The following is a 5352-nucleotide window of genomic DNA, read 5'->3' on the forward strand; positions in this document are numbered from 1 at the left end:
CCCCAGCAATCACATCTCCAAAACCAGCCGACACACCATTTTGTGGTTGTTTTCTACCTTAACTCCTTATTGCAAAACAACCATGAGCTCCCAAATTTGTCAGAATGATTCCACCCAGGTGGAGGCTGCAGTCAACCGCCTGACCAACCTGCATCTGCGGGCCTCCCACACCTACCTCTCTCTGAGCTTCTATTTCGCTCTGGAGAGCTTGGGCCACTTCTTCCACAAGTTGGTGGAAGAGAAGCGTGAGGGCACAGAGCGTCTCTTAAAGTAGCAAAACAAGCGCAGTGGCTGCATCCTCTTCCAGGACCTGCTGAAGCCTCCCAAGATGAGTGGGGCAAAACTCAGGATGCCAGGGAAGCCGCCATGGCCTTGGAGAGGAGCCTGACCCCGGCCCTTTGGGATCTACATGCCCTGGGTTCTACCCATACAGACTCTCATCTCTGGGACTTCCGGGAGAACCACTTCCTAGGTGAGCAGGTGAAACTCATCAAGAAAGTGGATGACCAACTGACTAGCATTCGCAGGCTGGCCGGCCCAGGCTGGTCTGGGCTGGGCGAGTATCTCACCCTCAAGCATGACTAGGAGCCTTTGAGAGGCCCCTCTTCATTCCCCTGATTCCCCTGGTGTCTGGCTTTTACCTGAGCCTCCCCCTGAAACTACTAACTATTCTTTTAATCACGCTGAAGCCCTCTCCCATGCATTGGACCAAATGAAACAATAAAGTTTTTGCAGCAAAAACTAAAACAAAAAAACAACACAGTACTTGCGGTTGTGGATCCCGTGGTGCATAAGAGGACAATATCAACATTGCCCTCAAGAACTGTACAGTCCCTTTGGAAAGACATAAAAAGATAAGTCAATAAATAAAGTAACTACACATTTTCTTTAGTGTGGAGCTTTTGCAAGCTTATTGAGAATGTGTCTGATTAGTGGGTCCTGGTCATCTATCTGCTTCCTAATGTAAGGGTGCCTGGGATTCTAAGTGATAATGTTTCTGTCGGGCAGGTGTAACTCATTATGTGGGGATTCCCATAAAGGCATCCTATATAATAAAAGCCTAATATGCTAAGTGTCTGGTCCACCGGTCGGCCATTCAACCAATCAACGGGTAATATGCTAATAGTATGCTAAGGCCATTCAACCACTCACTATGACATTCACTGACCACCAAGGGGGCAGACGCTCTGACCAGTAGGTTAGCTTGCTGCTGGAGTCTGGCCTGAGACTGAGCGCAATGGGCCAGACACGCCCTGGAGCCCTCCCGTGGTCCCTCCCTGGCTAGCCAACCTCTCGTGTCCTTCCCTGGCCCCAATCATGCACCAATGGGTCCCTTGGCCTGGCCTGTGCCCTCTCAAAACGTCCTTCCCTGGCCCCAATCATGCACCAGTGGGTCCCTTGGCCTGGCCTGTGCCCTCTCAAAATCTGAGCTGAGGGACCGCCCCCGTCCCCAGTGCGTGAATTTTATGCACCAGACCTCTAGTCAATAAGCGGACAGATGCATTAGGAGAGCACACAAAGGCCAAGAAAAGTTATTTCCCCAAGTTACCTTGTAAAAATCACTTTGAAAATACTGTGAAATAGAACAACAAAGCTATTCTCAGATCTAGATAGAGATATAAGAGAGCTTTGTTGAAGAGGTGCTGTGTCTGGATCATAGACAACACTGGGAACAGAGAGCCAAGATCAAGTTAGAAAAATGGACAGGGCATATCATGAAAGACCTCAACACATGTTGTTGTCCTTTAAATGCCATGCCTGTGTAGCTACCCTCTATTCTGACTGTTTTAGTGGTGAGATGATTTGGAATCTATGTAAATCACAACTGTGAATTTGGAAACTCATTTTCTCTCTATTGGAAAGAGTTCAGGAACCCAATAAATATTCATATGAAATGAATGAATGGTACACAAGGTGAGTTTTCATACAAAGGTTTAGGTCTTAAAATTGGAATATTTTAATAGGAACTGAACATTTTCATTTGGATGCTAATATTCTGAAAATTGTTAGTATATGACCAATAATCATGTTCTCTGACAATTTATGATATCTTGAAAAATGGAACTACAAAATATTTTACTACATTCTCTTTCTAGGTAAACCATAACCATATTCATGTTTTCCTAAATCACAATATAAATCTACAAATAATTATTTATGGAACTGATAAATTTGTTGCAGAGTTTCTGCATGCATTCATTCTTCTATCACTAAAAATTGGATTTTAAACACTCCTTTCAGAAAACCAAATCTAGGCAATATTTAAGGGAAAATAGTATGTCATCTTAAAGCTTTGAAGGTATTAATATATATTGTGAGAAAGCTTTATGGTGTCATATCATAGATGTATTTCACACAAAATATGTTAATACTTCCAATCTTTTATTCTCTTTCTAAAATAACATATGGTATAAAAGCATGTAAATCTTTTACATTGGGAAGAAATCTGTGCTTTTTGTTTATAACAAAGAATACATTCAATTTGAGGTATCTGGCTACCTGCCACATATTTTCTGAGTTTGTAGCCAGAGATTACTTACTATAACAACTAATAGGTGATATGCACAATCTCTATAGCAGATGGTCACATGATATATCAAATTTACTCATCACATAGGTAAAGTGGTTATTATTTCCATTTTACAGATAAAAGAATAATGATTCACCAAAGTGTTTTGACCTTCCAAATATTGAAAAGCTGAGATCACAAAGCAATCTCACACAGCCACATGAAATACATGAGGCCAGGGATTCCACCCAGGTCCTTGTTCAGTGATTCTGGTGCTCTTTTTGTTTTCCCACTGTCACCAGCTTATGAACATTTTTTAATAAACATCTCTGCTACTTTAAAAAATACATAAAATAACTCTGTATGTGGTGGCTTTATATTACACCTAGTCATATAGCAACAAAGCTACTCTGAATCACATTTCCATCAAATCTAGATAGAGGCATTTTTCCCCCATTTCCCTTCACATCTGATGGGAAATGGCTACACAGAGAAAAGGAGGAGATGTTTCCCACTCATGTACTTTCCTGGGTGAGAAGGGCAGTCAAGAGTAAAGGTGCCTCCCAGGCAGAATTACTGCATAACTCTCCTTGTGAGATTGTCAGAAGACAGAGCACATGCCCCCAAAGGCATTCCAGGTACAGATGCGCCACACATTGTCATATATTGTCAGGCATCACACACTGTCACTTCATATGCCTCACTGCGTCATTGATTCTAATATATTTTACGGCGTTTCCTTTCCAAAGGCACAACTCCAAAAACTCATAATCCTCACTATGCACAGATCCTTCAAATAGAAGCCATGATAATAGTAAGATGAAAGATTACTCTTTACTCAGTTACATCAAATGCCAGCATGGTCCCATGAGACATTACATTCATGCCTCACATCAAAGGGCAAAGGCCCTTCTTCCGCTGGAAGACACGGGAGGAGAAATGTTCAAAGGAGATAGACATAGACCAAATAGTGCAATTTGTGAATGCATGCAGCCTAAAATTACTAGCTAACAATAACCTTGTTCCTATAGGCCTCTACATTTTTCGGGAAGCTAACTCTCAACTGTGTATGTCACAACTTAGATCTGGAAGCCCCCAGAAGGTATCTCATCATGTGCATTCACAAAAACATTTCTTCCTACACCTATTAAAAATAGCAACGAGTTTTATTTTGTAGCTTAATGCTCTGAAACCACAAAGGTGCTCTGTGCCAATAAATAACACAACACAATCTGTTCTCATCAAGTAGTAACCTCTTGAGGATTTCTCAAGGAGACACTGGATCAACTGAGATGGAAGCATCTGGATCTACCTCTGACTTAGGAGGAGCTTCATTTCCTTGTTGTCTTCTAGTTCTACTTCATTATCTGAATACCCTGGCTTTCGGATACCTTGTATTTGTATTCACTTTTCTTGATTAATGTATAAAGGTATTATCCACACATTTCTCTGCTATGTCACCAAGGGAAGCTATTCCAACTGGTTCTCAGTTTTGCAGATCTGCAAATCTGATTTAGGTAGCTCACCCAGGGAACAGATTCAAGCCAACAAAATTCATTAATACTGATTTCTAAATCAGATGTAACTTATTAATTTATAAGGAGAATCTTTATTACATAGGGATATAAATATTTATGTTCATAGTGGATTGTGACTGGAAATTTTTAGTCAATTTATTTATAATTATGCGTTTATCAATATCTCCATTCTCCCAGTATTATAAGTGTTCAGGAAAGTTGGCTCTTCATACTTTATTAGAAAGAAGATGTATAACACAAAATATGCCTACCAAAGGCATTAAGTCATGTACCATATAGGAAAGTGCCAACATCTATCCAATGCTTTATCTGCAGATGCCAACTTTTCAGATGTTTCCATCTCATTGAAAAAGATTATATAGAGGAACATAAATCATTTTCCTCATTTGTGATCTTCCAGCAATTATATTACAGAATCAGTTTGGATGCTCAGGCAATTGAACTATATATGTCATCAGTCCTCAAAGGGAAGCTTTGACTAGCATTCAAAACAAATTGTTAATATTATTTTAAATAAACTCAAGTTATACTTTGCATAGGGTATAAAAATGAAAAAAAGCCGAAACCGGTTTGGCTCAGTGGATAGAGCGTCGGCCTGCGGACTGAAAGGTCCCAGGTTCGATTCCGGTCAAGGGCATGTACCAGGGTTGCGGGCACATCCCCAGTAGGAGATGTGCAGGAGGCAGCTGATCGATGTCTCTCTCTCATCGATGTTTCTAACTCTCTATCTCTCTCCCTTCCTCTCTGTAAAAAATCAATAAAATATATTAAAAAAAATGAAAAAAAAAAGCGAGAAAGGGAAAACAGTGTGGATTAACATTGAACACACAACTCATAAGTTAACATGCTCATTATTGTTAACCTAACCCCTGCACCGCTTGCTATGGACTATTTTAAGCACCCTGTATCTTTGTAAAGGGCATCTGCTTTTGCTTTGGCTAGATGCAGGATGGCAGAAGTAAATTCCCCCTTGTCTAATTAGTTGATTCCCCTTTTGCAACATAAATAACAAAGTTTTGATTAATCAAATCCAGAGAAAGGTAAACACTGTACTTCACTTATTAAAAATTAAATTTCTCTGGAAGGGCGATTGCAGCAGGGAGTTAGGATATGCCTCTCCTAAAAATGTGTTGCTTGCAGGACAATGTTAGAGACAGACCTTGGGGAATTGTGGATCAGTAAAAACAAGAGTATGCTCAGACATTCAATTAGGTATTTCCACTTTTTCAACAGGGAATGCATGTAGAGAGGGAAGCCAAAGGGACTTTCAAGAATTCTTAAATTACTGAGGCCTAAGGTTCCAGT

General features: G+C 40.4%; 1 pseudogene; it reads left to right on the forward strand.

Annotated features, from left to right (window-relative positions):
- Positions 1-50: 50 nt before the first annotated feature.
- Positions 51-585, forward strand: LOC107185106 (annotated as a pseudogene).
- Positions 586-5352: the final 4767 nt, after the last annotated feature.

The sequence above is a fragment of the Myotis davidii genome, unplaced genomic scaffold (genome assembly GCF_000327345.1).
Source record: "Myotis davidii unplaced genomic scaffold, ASM32734v1 scaffold629, whole genome shotgun sequence".
Lineage (NCBI taxonomy): Eukaryota > Metazoa > Chordata > Mammalia > Chiroptera > Vespertilionidae > Myotis > Myotis davidii.